Consider the following 21,320-nt stretch of genomic DNA (forward strand, 5'->3'; position numbering starts at 1 on the left):
AGTATTTTAAGGCCATTTTTGTATGTGGGCGGTTGGCATGGACTGCCCTGGGCCTTAGAACCTTATTGCACACATTATTTTCCCCATTATGGGAATGGGAAGGGGACTCTTGGGGCCACGCACAACCGGGAAAAAATGAATTTTACCATACAGCAAATCATCCACAAAATGGCCCCATTCTATTCCCCGGTGCCAATCCGTCCTCATTCAGTGCTGAGGGGTGCCATTTTGCTTCCGACCCAAACATTTAACGCTCCTCAGCACTGAATGGGGACGGCTTGGCGTCGGGGAACAGAATGGGGCCATTTTGTGGACGATTTGCGGTGCGATAAAATCTGTTTTTTCCCAGTTGCTCACAGCCCCAATAGTCCCATTCCCATAATGGGGAAACTAATGTGTGCAATAAGGTCCTTAGACTCTGAAGACATGGAGGAGGCTGAGACAGGGGCAGATCTGGGGTTGCCTGGATCAGGCTTAGGAAGCTGCGGAGGGAGAAAAAGACTCTATAGACTATAGGAAGAAGGTGCTAGGACTTGTGGAGCAAAGGCAGGTCAAGGAGTCTTTGGCCTGTTACAGACTGCCAAAATAAAGCTGCTTTGGGTCTCTTTGGAGGTATGCTATTTAAATGATGCATGGGTCCTAAGAGTCCGGAGGTCTCACCAAAGCCACACTCCATTCCTAAGCACTGGAGTGCAGCTTTGGTGCAGCTTCCGGATTCTTAGGATGCATGCATCATTTAAATAGCATACCTCCAAAGAGACTCGAAGCAGCTTTATTTTGGCAGTCTTTAACAGGCCTTTGTTCTTCCAGGCTAGAAGCCAAGAGGAGAGCTAATAGGTTTCAGCTGAGAGAAGCAGAGGCCTTTTAAAAGACCTCCAGTTGAAGAGATTCTCTGTAGCTGACAATCAGTCTTGCAGCCTTGTTGTTTCTTGCTCCATGACTCTGGTTATCTGACCTCTGGACTTGCCTTGTGACTGAATGGTATTGTGTGACTTTTGGCCTGGACTTTGGACTATTCCTTTGTATACTCCCCTGCTGTGATGCCCTTGGTAGAGGTAAGCAGGACAATGGGATTCTTGTGGCGCTGGGTTTCAGGGACTGCAAAAGAAAAAGAAAAGGGGCCTAGTACATCTATTTCTTTCCCATAGTTTGACCTGGAAAAAATGACCTGTACTGATATATATATATAAAAAAACTATCTTGATATAAGCAGAGGGATGGAATACAGCTGTTTGGAATGGTGGTTGTAACAAGGAAATGCACCATTTTGCACATGTACCCACAAACACATTGTATTTAAGATCATTGTTCCAAAGCCATACAAGCATGAGACTAGTGTTTCCTTGCACGCTTTTGGAGATATGTGTATTTTAGTGGTTTCAACTGAATGGGGACAGTGAATGAGAACATTTGATATTGGATGAAATGTCTAACTGTAGCTGGAAATCTGTTAGTATGTCAAATAGTCATTGCTTTTCTGGGATTCTAGCGTGGAAGGGAGGAAAAAGATCCCCTGGTTTTAAGCAACCTATTTCTCCAGTGCTTTACTACCTTCCTGGCTGTTTCCTTCCTTGCTGCCATCATCTCTATTTCCGTACCGAAACAGGTATATTGCACCTGCAGATTTTTAGTTTGCAAATGATAATAAATCCACATTTCTCTGCCACTCGGAGTTATAGTTTCCCCCTGAGCTATTCTAAACGTTTCCAGATCCTTTCAGACTTTTGCTGGGATGGGGAGGAAAGAAGGAATAAAAAAGAAAGTGAATGGGTTATGCATGGGAGGGAAGACCTACCAGAAAGTCATTTTTATTTAGACTAAGAAAAAAATATATACGTGATAACATCTGTTGAAATTCAATATTTGTGTCAGACTAGATTGAAACTCCTCAACAGTTTTCCTTGCAAAAAAAATATCCTTTTATAATATAGAAGCTGATGATGGGGCGGAAAAATGTATTAAATAATAATAAATAATAATAAAATATTTATTTGTACCCTGCCTCTCCCGTTTGAATGATAACCCTTCTACCAATGTAACCAAATTAAAAAGAGGGAGGGCATAGGAATGAGATCAGCCATGTGCAGCTAATAAAATTGTCCAGTACTGCTTTTTCAAGGCTAGGAATTAATACAGCATTTCCTGGCTTTGTGTCTGTTTATTAATACCTAACCATCGAGTAATTTTAATTGAATATTTGAACTGCCGAAGTGTATGTTTTCAGCTTTTAGATCATCTTTGATGCGATGGAGTGGGTTGCGGTATTAGAGCGGGGATATCCTCTTCATAGTCGAAAGATAATAAAAGGATGCTGACCGCAACACTTCTTTGTATCCTCTTCAAGGAGGAGGGGAGGGAGCATCGAATACCTATCCCTTCCAAATGAATGCATCCATAATAGGATGGATTCGCCAGTTGGCATGAAAGCGGAGGTCACCTGGAGGAAAATGACACCTAAGGTCTAAAGGAGTCATCTGCTGTAAGAGATCCTGGGAGTCATGCCAGATCTTGCATTTAAGAGGACAGCATCCCCAAACTTTATTGTTGTCCAAAAATAACATAGGAGAAGGGAGGCAAGAAAAGCATCTGGAAATCATCTCCATCCATCCATCCATCCATCCTCACAATGTAATGCGATTTACATGTATTCTTGGAGCACCTTTTAATACATTATGCTAGTAGTAAGTTTGGGTATTTAAAGAGATTTGTATGTCAGGGCATTTTATATGCACACACACACAATGCTCACATGCACAACGGAGAGTTTTTGACACCAAATAGAAATTTGGCAGTCAGATCTAGCAATTATGTTCATTCATATCTTTTGTTTGGAAAAAAAAGCCCTTAAAAATATAGGATGCATTTTTTTTTATCAAGCTCTTAAAGTGCTACAAAAATGGATCTATTTACACATGTGACAGCTGATCGTGTTTCTGCTGCCTGTGTGTTGTTGTGTCCCTTGGTTCCGAGGAAACATGAAATACGTGACACTTTCAGCTGCAACCTATAACATGCTTGTTGTGAAACACTGGCTTGAATGGTATTACTTTGGAATAATAAAAGTGACTACACACTGCAGTCATAAGGAATACAAATTAGGATTATCTATACTTAGATTTCACCAGAATTCATTGTATTATGGCATGGGCCAATGCTCTGTGCACTTACTGCGAAGCAATTGTTACTGAATGTCTTTCTGAGCAGATATGCATCCGAGTGGTGTGTTTATTTTCGAATTGGATTTTAAATACATTTTGCCAGTTTGATCTTGTAGGACATGTCCAATATAAGGGAGGCATGATCGACTTCCTTTTAATATTAGACAAGAGACATGGAACATGAAAGGTGTACATCAGTTGACAATTATTATTCGCATTTACACAGCAAATCGTTTTTATGAATAAAACATAAAAATGAAATTATGAAAACCTAAAGTTTGATGGGTAAGGTTTGACATCTTTTATTTCTTTCTGAAGTTTTGCCATTACAGAATTCATATGAACATTATAAACTGCAGTCCTCAACCGTGTTAGGTCCAATTAAATTCATAGGGATTACTTCTACGCAGACATGTATCGCACTGCGTTGTTAAAAGGAAGAAGTGGGAAATCCGCTTTAAACAATCTTAATTTGATGGCTACTATGCCATCGGTTAAAACGATGGCTTGGATTATTTGTAAAGATTCATTGAACCTAAGGCTACCATGCTCCATGGAAGAAGTCCCATTGAACAAAGTGGGGCTTACTTCTCAGTAGCGCCATAATTGATTTCTGCTTTCTACAAGGCTAATACAGCTTAGCTTTTAAAGAACGCCCTTATTAATTATGCTTTGTTTGTTTTAATATATTTTCACTGAATTAGGTATCCAAGAGAATCTTCTGCATCAGTGATGTGAGAGTTCCTGTTACCTGAAGCCTGACAAGGTACAATTTGATTTTCTTTTATGGAGTTGGACTCTTAATGTACAAAGAGAGCCTAGCTTCAGCATGACGCAAATGTATGTATGAACTGAGCGCAAGTGAAATGTCCCGATTAGTTTCCCCAAAGCTTTGAGAAAGCTGCTGTTTTTAATAATATCTGTTCTCTAGCTTGTCTTTGGCCGCCAAACAGAAAGCGCCTACACAACTTGTCTTGCTTGTGCAATCTTTTGCAAATGCTGCAGTGTTATTGTGCTTGTGTATGTGTGTGTGTTTTACATGAAATGCATTGCCAAATTTACTATGGCTTTATGGAGCCCATCAACTGCAACAATGGGTCTTAGGTCCAATCAAATATCTGTGTTGCTCATGTACCTCTATGTCTATACCCATCTATATTGGTAAATAATCATCCTCTGCTACAGAAATAAGCATCTGTAATCTCATATATCCTTTGGCATGATTTTCAAAGCAGAAAACCAAGAGTCTTAATAAAGTGGATGCAGGTGGTGGTGAAAAGTGTAAATGGAAGGTGGTCTTAATCTAGCTTTATTGTTGAAGAAAGCATCTACTTCTCCTTTCTTTAGTGAAAAGGTCAGCAAGACTGTAGGGTGGTTTTTGGACTATAACTCCCAGCATCCCTCCCCATGAATTGCACTTACTAGGGCTGATGAGAGGTGCACTCCAATAGCTGTCTGCCTCTGGTGTAATCTATTAGAAGTATCTAATGGTCTCTCCTTGTCCTCATAGTTGATAGGAATTGACCTTCTAAGGAATTGACCTTCTAAGCAATTGACATACTGTTGTGTGTCCAGATGAATTGGGGAAGGAAATATGTGTCTAACTGCGCCTCTTATGTTCCTGTTTATATGCCATAGCAACTATCTGAGAGTAGAGTTTCTACTTTCACATACCACCATCAATATGCATAGAGTACAAGAGGACAGGCCTTTGCTTCAAGGAGCGCAGCACCTAGAGTTTACAACAGGACGGATAACTGGGGAAGTGAAGGGCGATGGGTGGAAAGGGTGAACAGTAAATTAACATTTTGTTATTTTGGGCATAACTACTGTATTATGGTGTAGTTATTGGCTTATTTAATTCTGCCCCATTCCCCAAAGGCAATAGACTGGATTTAGCAGACCCTGTGTTAAGCATTAAGATGCAACAATGGGGAAAGCTATGTGTTGGATTTTTGTTGGCTTAAGACACAGAGCCAAGCAGGGATGGAGGAGTCAATAAAACCACAAAGAGCATCTAAACATTGGGAAAACCCTTTGAATGGCAGAGGGTCAGTTGTCTTTGTGATCAGTTCTGTTGAACTATGATGTTCAATATGATTTATGGGAGCTGTCAGTATATTTGAATATCTTAACTCATCCAGTTCTGGTTGCCTCTCTTATCTGTCATTCTGCCTTGCCAAGATTTAGCACTGTTGGTTGAAATGTTTTTATTGTACTTTACATTTTTTGGGGGGAAACAAGGATATGGCATTTTGATGCCTTGGGCCTATCATTAAACAGAGTGAGGTGGATACTTTAGGTGGAAAATGTTGGAAGGGACATTAGTGATATACTGGAGGATTATGTTGTAGATGCCATTCAGGTTCTCTTGCAAGCTATTCTGAGTCCCCAAGTAAGGATGCAAAGAATACTGGCAATTTTGCTCTATCTCGACAAGCAAACATGTCTTGATACATGGATACCAATCCAGAAAATGGTCGGCCTCCCTGCAGTGTTTGGCATTTTGAAATATTCGTTTCTGCAAAAACCTTGATGTTTGTGTGAAAAAACAACAACACACCCCTGATTTATCTTCAGACAAGATAATTCTGTGCACAATCTGTATTATTTACACATACTGTTTTCTGCACACAAATAGCCTTTTAAAGTTTTTCTGCACATTCCTAAAGAATATTATAATACCCAGAAGTTTAAAATCATTGAGCAAAATCTCTCCCAGCGATGAGAATAAAATTGAAGTTATTTGCTCTTGCGTGTGATAATCAAATACAGTTCACTGATAGTGTTCCATCAAGATTCAATAATCAGTTCCTAGACGTTGAATGGAAATGGATGCTATGTTATTCCTTCTTTCAGGTAGTAAACTACTGAACAAGCCTTGGGCTTTGTTTTGTTTTTAGCAATGTTTCACGGTTGATTATTTGGACATAGCGAGAGACTCTCCATTTGACATGTTAAGGATGGCCAAGCAGAGACCCAAAATTCTTCCTCCTCTTTTTCCGTTCTCTCTTTCCCTTCCTTTCTTTCTTTGGACCATAGAGTTTGGAAAGAAAAAGCCATTCCACTTTTAGAATTTGTTTTTAAAACAATCTCTTAGTACCGGGGGATACCATAATGATTTAAAAAAATTATATCAATTACCTGGTATCCCTCTTTGTGACCTTTTCTCTGAATTCAGGTCAAGAATCCTGTCCCCTCCCTTTATGCAGCAAACTGCTTTCCAGTTTATTGAACTAAATTGAATTAAAATTAATTTGTTGGAGAGGGTTAATGGGATAGCAAGTACTCCGTGTTTATAATAATTTGCTTGTAGAGGTCAGTGGCCTGGTCAATGGAGAGACAAATTATCTGGGGACAAATTATTTGGGGGGGAAGAGGTGAAGAGGAAACCCTTTGCTTCCTTGCATGGATCCTTATTGTAGTTACTTCGTATTTACAATCTTGCATGGTTAAGAGGGAAGGTCTCTTTCTAGAGCACAGAGGTAACTGTCAGCTTGTCAGTGTTTTTGACCTCAGTTCCTATCAGTCCTATCCAAAATAGTCAGTGATGAAGAATTATGAACTGTAGTTCAGAAGCATTTGCAGGGCCACATTTGCCCACCCGTGTTGCAGAAAGTGAGGGATGTGGGTTGTATCTTCTGTGAAGTGGTAAATTGTAATCCCTGAGCACAATGTCTAAGGTTAAAAAGGCACGGAGCCTGTACAGATCGGAGTTATACACATTATACCATACATCTGCATGAGTGATTTACTCTCAATTCTCCTTGGGCTCACTGCGTCCAAAATCCTGAATTGAGTCCAAAATGTCTTCATGATGCCTGCATCCAGTTTGGGGCTTCCTCTTCCTAACCTGGATTTAAAAGGCTTCCCTTTAGCTGTGGGCTTTCTCCAGATCTCTCTGCAGCAATGATGGGTGGCTGTCTTCCCACATGGTCCTTGCAAGTCACTTGGTGACCCCGCTGAGGTTGCAAGTCACTCTGAGGAGAGAATGAGGTGCCCAGCATCGATAGCATGCTGGGTGTCTTGAACTGATCTCAGCAGTGGCACAGGATGATGAATGGGCCACATAGGAAGACATCTGCTCATGGTTCACTGCTGAAAGGTGAGGGGGAAATTCAGAGCCAGTCTGGAGCATTCTAGCAAGTGTAGACAGAGCCCGACTTTCACTAGGGCTACATCTACACAGCAGAAATAATCCAGTTTACACTGCTTTAAATGTCATGGCTCAATGCTATGGAATTCTGAGAACTGTAGGGTGTTGCAGCACCATAACTACATTTATGGCATCTGGGAGTTTGCAGTTTGGTGAGGCTGCAGAACTCTCTCACAGAGGATTTTAAATACCTTACAAAACCACAAATTCCAGGATCCCATAGGATGGAACCAAGGCACTTCATGCCATGGCCAGGTACAGCTGGCCCTCCATATCCATGGATTTATTTTATACATGGATTCTAGCATCCAGAGCTTGAAAATATTTTAAAAATATATAAATTCCAAATGTAAACCTTGATCTTGCCATTTTGTATCAGGGACACCATTTTACTATGACATTGTGTTTGATGGGACTTGAGCATCCACAGATTTTTGTATCCATCCAGGTCCTGAAACCAAACCCCAGCGGATACCAAGGGCCCACTGTACTGCAATGGTGTGTTATGAAAGAGCCTCTATGCTTAATTCTCACCTCAGTTTTTTGTATATATAGATAAGGTTTTTAAATAGAAAAGTATTAGCACTGTTGACATGAAGTCCCTAGTCTTTGACTGTTTATCACCATCCTTTTAATGCAATGGTTCTGGAATGAAGCATCCATAGACTGTTCAGTCCCAGGGTTTTACTCTGAATGGAAAGTATGCTGTCTTAAAGCCAATGCTTTGCTTTAATTCAATTTTTCCCCCATTTAACCTTTCCTCAGTTCTGGATGTACTGTTTTGTGGAGGTGGAGGGGTGAAAATAGGGAGAATACTTCAATTTACAGTCGATTCACACAGTCCTAATATCTGGCTGTCCAAAAGCAAACGCTCTTCTGGGAGAAAAAGGAGAACCGAATCATTTCACTTCCTCCTAAATCCTGGATTTAGCAATTGCTGACCGATTTGGTGTTGCGAAAGAGATTAGCCCTAAAAAACCCCACGTAACTTATAAAACAAACAGATATTAGACCCGAGGAAGAGTTAATGAACTTGTGCGGAAAGGTTCAACCTGTGCTGACCCCTATGGTAATATTTCATATGAGGTTACTGTTGGGAGAGAAATCAAATTTCAGTCGTGGCTGTGATTGACAGGCGGAAGCAAGGGGAAAAGAGACATCTGGTCAGATGGGGAATTTGGGGAAGAGGACACGGATGGGAAGTTTCTGTGTAATATTAGGAATAATAAGCTGAGCTATGAAAAGTCCAATACATCAATTCCTTGGAGACAGGCTTAACATTAAAACTCCCAGTTCTGAATTCTCTTCAAGCAAACTGGCTTAAAAAAATAAAGTATAGGAAGATACAGGAGCAAAAGAAGTCATCATGTCTCTGAAGCCTGGCTAATTTGACTTTGCTGGAAAAGACAAGTTGTTACCTCTATAATGCATGGCACAAAGAACTGAAATAAGAAAGAGGAGTGAATTTAGCTGTGAGATACAAATGATATCACACCATTTCTCTCTTTTGCAAACAGCGGCTGTGCATGGTGCGCAGGAGGGAAAGATGGAGAAGTTGGAGTGCAGATTTCAAAACAGGAGCTAAAAATATGAGTCGATATTTGACTCCTATCCGCCAGCCCCCCACTCCAGCCCCAGCTCTACAATTGACTCAGAATGTGCTTTTATTGTTTGTTGCTATGCTACTTGTTAAGAGTGTTGGAATATTCATGTAGGGTTTTTATTTTGCTCCACGAGGTTGATGGATTTATCACTGTACAAATTGAACATCATCCAGTTTATCACTGAGGGACCAAATCTTTTATGGGAATTAAGGATAACGGTCAGGGAAGAGAGGCTGGAAGGAGGATTGGGTTGTCCCCCAAGTTTCCTTTCAAATAAACACAAAGCACTGCTTATTTTATGGGTAAGAATGTACAGAGAATGACCAGTGAATAACATGAAGCCATAAATGAGGGTTGCTGCTGTAATCCTTATGCTTATGCAACTTTATAGCTTTAATATGCAACAAAAGTAGTACTTAACACATTAATTTTACTTTTTCTCTGTGTGTGCTTCCAGTTTTAATGCTTGTAATTTTTCTTCCTGATCATTTTAGGTTACTTTCACAAACTCCATGAAATCTCCATCCCATGTTGCATGATAGGCAACATGTTGCATGATAGATTCCCCCAAGAAGGAATCAATAAGGGAGTTTAGGGTCAGCTTTAGCACAAAGACTAATCTTCAAACGTATTCCTAAAAATGCTTTAAAATTGTACAAAAGTGTATTTTATGGGAATTTGTGATATAATCACATTTGCCCATTTCTCCAACTGATATGGAAATAATTATGATGCCATATGATGGCAGAGGCAGGTAAGGGGCATGTGGCGGCAGCGATGCTCAATAGGCTTGTGATGATTTGGAGTAGTTCTTTATGTAGTAGTGGGTTTTCAGAGTTATTCAGACAGTGAAAATAATCCAGGTAGAATCTGGATTGAATCTTTTTAGTTCACATGCATTTCAACTGCATCTGATTGAGTTTTTGGGGGGAGGACTACATGGGCCAAATGAACTGCTTTCATGACACAGGGCCAAAGCCCCAATTTGAGTGCAGATTGTCTTCATGACATGTGGCCAGTTTTGCAACAAATCCGGGCAAGCCTTCCTAAACTTTGTGCTCTTTTATCTAATGGTTAGCAGCATGTTTCTATAAGTGTCTGGTTGAAAGTAGGGAACATAGAGTTCCATTGGGCTCTTGTTATTCATATACACCATTGAGTTGACTATGAAGGATGGCAGCTCTAAGACATGATGTTTTCTGGGCATGGTTTAGTGAAAGAGAGTTTGACTTCGCTTTTGTTTGAGGCTGAGAGAGTGTGACTTGCCCAAGTTCATCCAGTTGTTTTCTGTGGCTGAATGAGGATTTGAACCCTTGTCTCCTGGAATCCTAGTTGACATGCAACCACTGCACCACACTGCCTTTCTCCATGGGGCTTAATACCACAAAAATGGATTTCCTTGCCCCTGTGCTCCAAATGGTTATCCAAACTGTACCATCTAGGAATATGTCCTGTTTTGAGTGGTATAGTATATTAGACCCAGATACATTTAAAATGTCAGGATGTAAAAGAGAAGGGGCATAAAGTCTCACTCATGCGTAGCACCTCGGCTGGAAAGATAATAAAGATATTAGCACTCATGCCAGCTTTTTGCATGGATGAAAACAGACATGGAAGCAGCAAACAGCTCCTGCTGTTGAGCAGGAATGGCATTTGCTCTGGGAATTGCAGGAACCGTCAGCAGAGGCAGCCCGTATTTCTGAAAAATGACCCAAGGTGTAGTAGCTTGCTGTTGCTCCCTTGCAGATATTAACATCTAATTAACAAGTTGGCAAAAGCATTGTACGGCGTAATCACCAGTCTGTAGAAAAAGAAGGAAAAGGATGATCTCGCCGCTTACAGTTAACAACTAATAATCAGAGTTATTCAGACGCAGCTATAAATGTGGTATTCCTTTCTTCATTATATCAACGCATTGAATGGCTTGGAGGCAGGCAGTGGAGGTGAGGATTTAATTGATCTGAGAAATTCTGTGAAATGGATCTAGAGGTTACAGAAGTTTAAAAAAAATAGGGCAAATTTAATTATTTTTCCTTTTCTCATTGCATGTACTTCCCCCCTGTCTTAATAAAACCAGGTTGTAGACTCAGATCTTATTATTTCTTTTGCAATACATAATTAAAGGGTTTTTTATTGTCATTATTCCATAGTACACATCTTGCTTTAAATGTCATGTCTGCATTTTATGGAATTCTAGGATTTGCAGTTTGGTAAGACAATATTTCTCTGGCTGAGAATTCTAAATACACATCGGTAAACTACAAATCCCAGAACTGCATAGGATGGAGACATGGCCATTAAAGTGCAATCGCAGTCTCCGAATGGGTGAAAACACAAGCTATCTTGTAAAATGCATTATATAGCTGAAGAAATGACCTGTCACACAATGCAGTGATTTCCACCCATCTACTCCTATATAGCTTGGATAAGTTAACACACATTTTTTTTTTACTATCTATTAAAATATTTTATTAATATCTATTATATTGTTCATTTTTGAACCACCTAAGTATAAGGAGTGGCGAACTCTCATTGTGTTTGACCTACATAGAGATGGAAAAGATAATGATTTATGAATAACATTAGTACACAAACAATTACTACAGGTTCTGTATGGTGGAGTGTGGGAGGAAGTCAATGTGGAGGGTGACACCACGAGTTACTACTGCACAGGGTGATGACAATCCTAGTAACACCACTGCTGGAAGGCATACAATAATGAAAAGGATTTGCAGTACCCAAATATTTGGAAATTACCCCCCACCCTGGATTAAGTGACAAAAGCTTTAAATAAATAAAGATAAAATGCAGAACTGGGCATTTTTGTCCACAACGAGCAATGAAAGAATCAATCTCAACTTGCAAAGGGAAGAAAGGAGAACCATGATGGAAATTAACATTTGGATATATATTCTCCAGCTGTCTCAATTTGGGAGGTACAGTCACGATTAACTCTCTGTCGTCTCACTTTTTCAGCTAAAGAATGCCCCAGTTTCTCCTCCTCCTACTTTGTCATCCACGTCTTTCAGTTTACTGCAACTGAGATCAAAGTGCAAAAGTGGGGCAAGAGGGAGAGGAGAGGGCAGAGTCTTCCTTGTAGGCTGAGACAAAAGCAAACTCCTTCAGCCTCTCCTAGCTCGGGTATTCTTCCACATTAATAATTTTACCATCTTAACCACACTCTGATGTAGCCAAGCCACACCTGTCCCAGTTTTCATCTGTGAAAAAGTTGGATGGTGTGTTGGATGAGCAACATTTTTGCAAAGCAGTCATTGATGTTTGCAGGCCAAGGTTTGTCCTCCTGCGTCATAGACCTCCTCCTCTCACATGTGACTAATGTTCTCATCTTTTCTACTAAGGAAGATGAACTTGCATCTTCTAAGTCTGGATTTCTTTTCTTTTCTTTTTCAAAATGTGCTGCCTATTGTTTTATTGAAAATTACACTGGAGAGAGCAGAATGGTTAATCATGCTCTCCGAACCGGAGAGTTGAATTAAATATCATCTTCCTTGCTTTCAAACAATAGTTGGGTGTCTCTTAGTTCTCCGCTGCTGCGCTCATTCCGTCACACCTTTTCGTTCCCTCTCCTTTCTTTCTTTTCTTACAGTTTGGCCTTGTGCTAAAAATATAATTTGACATCCACTAGTCTCTTCCTTTTCCTTTTTTTCCCTTTCCCCTCTTGTTTCTGGACCCTAATGTCAGTTGTACCAGATCAAAGGCTGGGAACATAAAAGTCGAGATCTATTATTTATTTCACAGTTTGCGTCAACGATGCATCTGCTCTTCCCCCCCCCCTTTTTAGTGATACTTGCTGATGTTTCCAAAGCTATGCATGCTCCCCGAAAGTGTTTTGTCCCCTACAGACAGTATACATATTAATGTAATCCATCAATTGCTTAACAAGCTGGAGAGGATCCTTGCTTATCGCAGAGACTTTTTAATTTTCATAAGGGTTAGGTTTGCAGAAGGGCAGGGCAGCGAATCTCTTTGAGTTGGCAGTACGTCTTTGGCCTATGCTCAAGAAATGTATGCAGTAGGATTGGGATTCAGTTGAAGGGATTTGCGGAGTGGGAGACTGTATCCACCCACCTGATACTCTGCATTTTTGCAGAGGCACTGAAACACACTAGATGGATGGTTAACAGAAAATACTACAAGATTCTGTTCTGTAGATCTTGTTTAAAATTTTATGGAAATGTGTTTCTTGTACAATTAGCCGAACAGTTATTTTTTGCACTTCTTAAAACAAGGCACCACAGTCAAAATAGTAAAGCTTTCATGGAGTCATCCACAGTTGGTCACCTTCTGGTCCTCACTGGACTATGTAACCTTGTGCAAATGGTTCTTTCTCTCAACCTGAACTACTTCCCTTGGTTATTGTGAGAATAAATTGGGGATGGAGAGAGCCATGTAAGGTACTTTGAGATCACTGGAACAAAGAACAGAGTTTGCCTCAGCAGGTGGCGTATTTTCGGAAGTCTTTAAACAGAGATTCAATGGGCATCTGTCAGGAGTTGTGTATCCCTGTGTGGCAGAGGGTGTGGATAAATGGCCCTTGTGGTCCTGTCCAACTCAATGATTCTATAAATGTAACAAGTGCATGAATTTGCAATCCTACATGCATCCAAATAGGAAAAAGTCCTACTAAACTCCGTAGGTCATATTTTGGAAACAAACGAAAGACAGAGAAGCGCTCTGTCTTCGCCTAGAATTGTTTAAGGATCAAAAATGCTTCCTCTCTTCTCATTCTTTCCAACCCCACTTTACCTTGTTTTTACCTACAGATGTTGCCGCTCTTATTGCCTTAGACATTGAAGAAGATGCGCTGCTGAGTCTCAGCCCCTGAAGCTGTTTTCTCGTGGCATCAAAAGCAGTAGGGATGGGGAGAAACCTTGGGTAGTCTTTTTGGTGTGTGTATGTGTGTGAGTTTAAAGCTTCTCTGACGAGAATTGTTAAATGTTGAGTCTAACCAAGGAGCCTTGGGGTACCAAAAACCTTGTCAGGTGGAGGGGACTCATTGTGAGCATAGCCTTTTCGTGGAGCATGCTGCTTGACTGTTCCTTTTAAAAAATTAATTGGGATCAGGAGATTATTCCCTTTCTTGCCCCTGGGCTCTCCCCTTTTTGTCCCTTTCAGGGACTCTTACGAAGTGCTGCTGAAGAGCATTTTGTAATCAATACTTGATCTCATTAAGAAGCATAATAAAATTTGGCTTCGGAGTTTGGATCCTAGAAAGAAAGAAAGGAAACTGTGATAAAGATTCCATTGGAGTTTGCCTAGCAGAGCTAACAGTGCATCTGTGTCTATCCATCCATTGATATGCAGAAAAAATATTTCGCCCCAATGTTTTGAAACCTTGAATAAAAGGCCATCCTCTTTCTCCAGTCCGGGGATGGATTCATAGCGGCAGTAGTTTATTTCAAATGCAGAATTAAGTATTCATTTATTAAATTCATTTATGCACCCACATTATTTTTATGTTTGTATTTTTAGCACAGGGCCCTCTCCTGGAATCGGTTTTGCCTGTTGATGCAAGTTCTCTCTTGCTTAGGATTCCTCCCCCCAGCCTTCCCTTTGCTAACAAGGCCGTTCATTTAGAAAGCAATGTTTATGAGAAGTGCTTGTCAGTTGGCATTTTTACTGGTGTACTAACCCAAAGGTAAAATATAAAGGCATGCCTTTTTTCCACGTTGGGTTGTTGTTACTAGAACGGTTCCTCCCTTGTTAGCTTGATAAATAATTTTACTAGCTAGAACCTGCTGGATTTTTTATGCCGGCTGTCTATTTTCTACTCGCTGCAAATAAATCCCGGCACTTGGAGGGCCCTAAAATGGCCAAATACATGGCAGCTTCTCATTTGGGTGCTGGTTGCCTAAAATATTCAACTTTTTTATTTTGATTTTTATCTTGTCACTTAAGCTGGGACTTTGCACGCGGCAGAATGAGGTGGCGAAATGGCCGAGGTGGCGCTTCATGCTCCAGATGAGCGGGGGAATCACAGTTTTGAATGCTCCTGAACATAAAAGCGCCCTTTAAACAGAAAACTCACACACCAAGAAGAGATTGCTCCTAGCAATCCATTCTTGCTCTCCGGTTGTTCTTGTATTCTGTGCCTAGTGCCCTGTGCCTTTCAAATGTTGAGAAACCTTGATAAGAATAACCCTGGACTGAAGGGAATTTTCTCAGTTTGGGACTTATTCCATGCAAAATTGGCACATGGTGGTTTTGTTCAGGGAACAACATTTGTTCAGGGAACAACATCCTCTGTAATGGATGCTTTTTCTTGCACAGAGAAGGCTCTAATTGGGACTTGTTCTTTGCAAAATTTGGTGCAACATTTGCACCCAAAATTAGCGTTTTTCTTATAGGAAACAACTTTCATTGTGCAGAAAATAATATTTCTGCAGAGAAATACGATTTCATGCACATGACTATTTATCTACTAATCCAGACAACTGTTAAAGGCACAACCACAAAGCTCTCTTGAAATGATAACTATTCTTTACCTGCAGATGTTCATTTGTTCTAAACATAGCTTATCATATGCTGGCTTACAAAGCATGGTGTGTTACCTAACCAGGTAGAACACATTATCTTTTTTACATTGCTCACTAGTACAATGGAAAGAAAGCTAGTTCAACCTTAAAAAGCTGAATATATATCCCCCAAGGCAAAAATAAGAATTGTGATAACCCAAGGAGAGCTACTAAGGATTATTGTTTCTAGGCAGGGAGAGTTAGAGGATACACAATTTGTATGCATATTCTCATAACCTCCGGGTATACTTAAATAACCACTACCTTGAGGCACAATGGCCCTAAATACATAGGCACAGGTTTTCTTTTTCAAATCACAGCTAGAAAAGAAGCCAGGCAATAACTGTTAGAAGTGTTAAATTAGGCCAAGGACTCCATGTACCAAAGTTTGGTTATATTTCTGGTGTCCTCTAAAGAATCACATTTAAGAAACAGTTTGGAATGTAGGCTAGCTCTTTCAAAAAGCATTTATTTATCTGCATATATATATATATATATATATATATATATATATATATCAGACCCTGAAGATCTCAGGGTGGCTTACAATTAAATCAGTTTGAAATAACAAATAACACTAACAAAAAATTGTTTCCTTTATCAGTTAAAACAAGAAAACTTAAAACCAGTTAAAACAATTTGAAATAATGGCAATGGCAGTATATGGGCAAATTGGATCAAATCGGTTTAGGCCCTGAAAGTTTTAATAAAACACCGTATTGTGACTTGGCATGGGAAAGAGACCAGTGTGCACCAGAAAGTGAAATGATTGATAGAGGATCTCTATGTGTGCATGCATAGCTATACACATATATTATTATTATTATTATTATTATTATTATTATTATTATTATTAAACTTTTTTCTCCAGATGGAAGCTGCAGCAGAAGAATGCTGTGGCCCCCGCAAGGCCTAAAAAGAGCCCACTCACGGCAGGTTCTTTTTGCTCCATGTGCAGGATGCCATTAATGTCCTCGCACGAAATTATGATGTCCATGTGGTCCGGTGCTGTTTGGGTGCTGCGCCATGCAGACGTCATTGCGTGCCCCATATGGATGGGTGAATGCACTCATGGCACCTGCGCACCGATTGTAAGGCTGGGTGCGTGCAGATACCCAGCCCTACCAAACCCTCATTTCAGCCCCAGACTGGCTCAAAGCACCAGTCTGTACAAAACCTTTGTTCGCAGTAAGTGAATGACCATACCTCCCGGTTGAAAATGACTCTCAGTTGAAAATACAAAGATACCTTCCAAATGTCCTCATCTGCCAGGACAATCCCAGTTAATCCACTGTCATCCCACTTTTTCAGCTGCTTTAAAAATGTCCTCGTTGCTCTCCGCACCTCTCATTTTCCACTTTTGTCCTCAGCTTACTCCAAGTGTTCAAGCTAAGCTCACAAACTCTAAGGCAAAAGCAAGCTCCTGCAGCCTTTCCTAGCTTGTGTGTGCTTCTGCATTAAAGTAACCTCTGCCATCTTGACTATGCTCTGATGTTGCTTGGCCGCATGTGTCCCACTTTTTGTCTGTGAAATCTTGTACAAAATCCCTACTTGGTTAGGCAGTGACTAGGATGGTTTCATTTAATAACTTCATATTCCACCTTTTAGAAAACTTGTTTGGTGGTTTTATATTGTGGCACACTATTTTTTTTCACAATCGCAGTAAAATCACTGGCAACCAGCAGTAAAATTAAGCAAGAGCTTTGGAATAAGGGGGAATAGTTAGAACTTTCTTCCCGTTCCTCGGTTATGTATTTCAGGCTCAACAAAATTGGCTGCTTTGAATCTGTGCTCTCCTACCACAATAACAGCTCAAAAGAAATTATGAAAAGGCACTAGTAAACAAACATACAATTTCAGTGCCTGCCTCAAGGCCCATAATGAGGGAGACTGTTGAATAAACATTGGGCCAGAGAGGGATGCTCCAAAAGCCCTCTCCCTTGTACTTGTCAGTTTTGTTTGCGTTCACAGCTGAGCACACAAGAGAAACTTCAGAATCAGAGCTCAATATCCTGGCAGGCATTCCTTCCATTAGATGCTGGAATAGGGGCAGGGTGCAGAGCCATAGCCAGGATTTTGGGAAGGAGGGGTTCCAAACTAAGTGCCAGCATTATAATGGGGCTTGGGCACAGTGGTGCAGCTGTGCACACCATTTATTGTATCTAATGGAAGGGGGGTCCGGACCCCACAGAACCCCACCCCGGCTACATCCCTGCAGGGTGCCTCTGCTGTGAGTAGGTTGCTGGATCACTACTTGGCCAAACAAAGTAGAGCAAAGGGGGAAAATGTAGACTGCATGAGGCCCCCCAAACCCCACCTGTGATGCCTTGATTTTGGAATGTCCTTGCCTTGGAGATCCAAGTGGTGCCAATATTGGTTTCTTTCTGGCATTGAGCTAAAATTGACTTTTTCTTAAAGCTGTTTGGGACTAATTTCTTTCAAAGTCTACAGGTGCTTGGTTTAAAATGGTTGTACCCTCTATGGCGAGCCACCTTGAAATAATGGTCTCGGCTTTGGACTATGGAGATTGGGGTTTCATTCCCCATTCAGTCATGGAAATCCACTGGGTGACCTTGGGCAAGTCACTCACTCTCAGCCCCAGGGATCCCTGTGATAGGTTTGGTTTAGGGTCACCATAAGTTGAAAATGACTTGAAGGCACACAACAACAACTGTCTACTATGGTTTTAACCATTGTTATTGTTAACTGCTTTCAAGTTGACCTCGACTCATTGCGACCCTATGAATGAGACCTTTCCAAGGTCCCCTCTATTCTACCACTGCAGGTTCAGGCCCATGATCTCCCTGACAGAGTTCATCCATCTGGTATCCTCAGCAGTTTTCTCCTGCACTACATCTGAGATAAGTTGATTTTCTTCTTACCCACTTTCTCACATTCATACATGGTGATGGGGAATATGATGGATTGGACCATTCTGACTGTAGTGCTTAATAATTGTATATCTTTATCCTTCAGGACCTTGTCCAGTTCTTTCGTAGCTGCCCTTCCCATTCCTAGTCTTCTGATTTCTTAACTGCAGTCTCCATTCTGATTAATGGTTGATCCAAGGGAAGTTTTATTTTAATTTCCTCGTTATCTAGGTTGAATTTATGTAAATCTTCTGTGGTCATTATCTTTGTTTTCTTCATGTTCAGTAATAAACTCGTCTTTGCGCTTTCTTCTTTAACTTTCCTTAGTAATTGTTCCAAGTCTATGATGTTTTCTGCTAGTAGTATGGTGTCATCTGCATATCATAGATTGCTGATGTTTCTTCCTGCAATCTTCATGCCTCCTTCTGCTCAGTCAAAACCTGCTCTTTGTATATTATTTTCTGCATAAAGGTTGAACAAATAGAGTGATAATATGCAGCCTTGTCTTATCCTTTTGCCCATTGAGAACCGTTCTGTTTCTCCATATTCTACCAGTATTACCCTGTTTAATTCTCCCATGCAAAGACTTTTGGACTTCTGCATGTGAGCATGCTAATCCCTTCATCCTTTGTTTAGATGTTGTTTTAGCTATATATAGATCCAGACTCAGAGAATGAGTTTGTTGTTAGGAAGGAAGGCAATTCAAATTTCTGTGCCATCAACATGCTCTTTCCAATCCAGAAGATGCTGCCCCTGAGGCTCTGTCAGTTGGAAGAGTCACTCCAGGTGATGGCATCACCTCCATGGGAGCCACCAGGAGAGGCTGATCGAGGGATTTGTGAACTCTTCAGGCGGCAAGTGTGATGGTGCACTTAAGCCACATCCAGTAGTTGCCCATGCATGAATTACTCTTGTTCTAAAAGCATAGCCACCATTGCGGTGTTCACAAGCTGTCATTCCCTGTGGTGATGATGACAGCTGGCAAAGCTGTGAACACTTTGCTGATGACACCTACCTTCAAAAAAAAGGAGGGAGGAGGAGGTAGCTCAGAGCTTATTTCCTCGGTATGACTTTCTCATCCCTTACTCTGTGTCTGCAGTGGCTAAGAGCTGTGAAATACCCATCCTTTAAATCACTATTGTGAAAACCAGCCTTTCCCAACCCTTGAAAGCATATATAGTATAGTGTGTAGAGTGACAGACTAGAACTTATGAAACCAGGTTCTGGCCAATGACACTCACTGGGCTAAGCCTTGGGCTAGTCACACTCTCTCCGTTTAACATGCCTCAAAGTGCTGTTGTAAGAATACACTGGGGAGTGGAGAGTTATATCATACCTGCTATTAAAATGTCCCAGTTTCTCTCTCCTCCTCCTACCGTTCTCCTTTGTCCTCATCTTACTTAAATTGGTGTAAATTGAGTTTTTACTCAATTAAATCAACAGGGCATCAGTTCCCTTATTCATTGGTCCCTGTGTTGGCTCCCTTACACTGCAACATCATGGTAGCTCCTTGCTGAATACAGATGTTGTGAAGCTGCTCAGTTCTATTTCCCACAGATGTAAGTCCCCAACTGAATTCTGACATTTCCAAGCTGAGACGTACTGTATTTCTGTTGAAATCACACTAATGATTTCTCTCTCTCTTTCTCTCTCTTTCTCTCTCTTTCTCTGGTGATGCATTACTTTCTCTTCTTTGCTGAGCTTTATGTTTCGTGCACATGCGCAAAGGGCAAATTTGATAAATTTTTTCCTTCATGAAAAAAAGTCCCAGCCTTGCACAAAATGATAATGTGTCGGTGTCAGAAAATACGTAAATAGTCACAAGTACACTTGCCAAATATAGTTGTATTCAGGTGTTTCTTGTTGGACACGTCACCATGTTGGCACCATTGCATGTGCCCTCTAAATGAAAGCAACTACCCAGAGAGTGATTGCGCATCACTCCTGATGGCGCACAAACTGATACGTCACTTATTAAAGTTAAATGTCTTTTCACCTTTCCTATTTGCCTTTCAGAATCAGCTCCTGTGTCTATCATTCATTCATATCATAGTGAATGGGGAAAGGGTGATCCTCTAGAGAACTTAGGGGAAAGTGTTTCTCTGAAGGACTGGAAAGAAGCTCTCTCAGAAGTTCCAGAATGAATTGATTTCCTTTGAAAACATCTTGTGGAAAATATTGTGTCTAACTGACAGCTGGCTATCTCTACTAACCATGGGTAGTAGAGGAATAGAGGCAGAAATATTCAATGGAGGAGGGCTCGTGGAGAAAAATGTACCTTATTTCCATGTGTCAAGCTTAGAAGTAAATGAACATACTTAGCCTGGTTATGCATGTAAGGCAGAGTGGTTCCAGAACTTGCTTACACCAGGTCTGACCCTTCAGTTGTCTAGTCCTGTATCATTTACTCTGCAGTAGTATAGTGGGACCAGGAATAATTTCATCTGCCCTTCTGCTCTTAGGGCTTTATCGCATGAGGCGAAAACAAAAGAATAATGTATTTCACCATTACTTATAATACAATGTCATGGTCATCCTGCTAATGCTTTGCATTCCATTAATTACTGTAGCGCACATTTTTACTGATGGGGAAAACCTGTTAATAGACTTTCACTCTCCTTTACTATTCCATTACTACTCCATTACAGCCTTTGTGCGATAGGTCCCTTCCGCTGCAGTTCCACTTCTCAGGTAGTCATGTGGTGTGAATAGGCATGATTGTACTTATCTCCTTATCTCCCCCTCTTCCTTGAAGCAATTGCAGCCACCAACACCTCCTCAAAGCCAGTTGCCGTGTGCACATTAATGCACCAGACTGCTTTGGGCGGTGGTTGACAGCCATGATCATTCGTTCCCATGCTGCCTCCTCGAAGGCGATGTTTGGCAGTGTGGAAAACAAATCACATAACCATGGATCACCAAAGTACTACTGTGGGAGAAAGTGTGCTAAGAAATGATGCCAACCCGGTATGCTTCCATTCTTAAACAAGTGTGAT

The 21,320-nt window shown here is 40.8% G+C and overlaps 1 long non-coding RNA gene across 1 annotated transcript in view; it reads left to right on the forward strand.

Annotated features, from left to right (window-relative positions):
- Window positions 1-21,320, forward strand: part of LOC121937517 — a 168,645-nt gene that overhangs the window by 13,369 nt on the left and 133,956 nt on the right. Inside the window, exon 2 of the long non-coding RNA XR_006105158.1 lies at window positions 3,863-3,924. This is a non-coding gene — a long non-coding RNA (uncharacterized LOC121937517). The remainder of the gene's footprint in view (window positions 1-3,862; window positions 3,925-21,320) is intronic.

This window comes from Sceloporus undulatus, chromosome 8 (genome assembly GCF_019175285.1).
Source record: "Sceloporus undulatus isolate JIND9_A2432 ecotype Alabama chromosome 8, SceUnd_v1.1, whole genome shotgun sequence".
Lineage (NCBI taxonomy): Eukaryota > Metazoa > Chordata > Lepidosauria > Squamata > Phrynosomatidae > Sceloporus > Sceloporus undulatus.